Source organism: Egretta garzetta, unplaced genomic scaffold (assembly GCF_000687185.1).
Source record: "Egretta garzetta isolate BGI_Z169 unplaced genomic scaffold, ASM68718v1 scaffold33, whole genome shotgun sequence".
In the NCBI taxonomy this organism is placed as follows: domain Eukaryota; kingdom Metazoa; phylum Chordata; class Aves; order Pelecaniformes; family Ardeidae; genus Egretta; species Egretta garzetta.
The window spans coordinates 630,465-630,857 of record NW_009259250.1 but is presented as its reverse complement, the minus strand read 5'-3'; the positions used below and the strand labels follow the sequence as shown (position 1 = coordinate 630,857).

The 393-nt window shown below is 45.8% G+C and overlaps 1 protein-coding gene across 4 annotated transcripts in view; it reads right to left on the bottom strand.

The window, feature by feature from the left end:
• Window positions 1-393, bottom strand: part of BCAP29 (B cell receptor associated protein 29) — a 23,700-nt gene that overhangs the window by 2,574 nt on the left and 20,733 nt on the right. The gene's annotated exons all lie outside the window — the stretch shown is intronic.

Genomic DNA, 393 nt, shown 5'->3' with positions numbered 1-393 from the left:
TTATGTATTAGGGCTCCACTGCACTAGATAGTCCTTGCTCTAAAAAAACCCACTTAAATTCAAAACAGAGCATCACAGACAGACACAGAAAGAGATGTGCAGGGCAGGGAGGGGAAAGAAGATGACTTGTGTTCAGGAAGAGCAGCACAAGGGACAGGAAGGGGCTGTAGAAAGGTAAGGGCAAGACCAATAAACTGTTGACAGAGGTGACAAGTTAGCGATGACTACAGTGTTCTGTCACATTGCAAAGACAGCTCTAGAAAAATAGAACTCTACAAACCCAACCCCAAAACTGTCAGCCTGCTTAAAACAGAGGGAACTCAAACACTGGGCAAGATTTTAGCAAAGCAACTGAGGCACTCTGTAAAATTGGGGGGGGGGGGGAGAGGAATC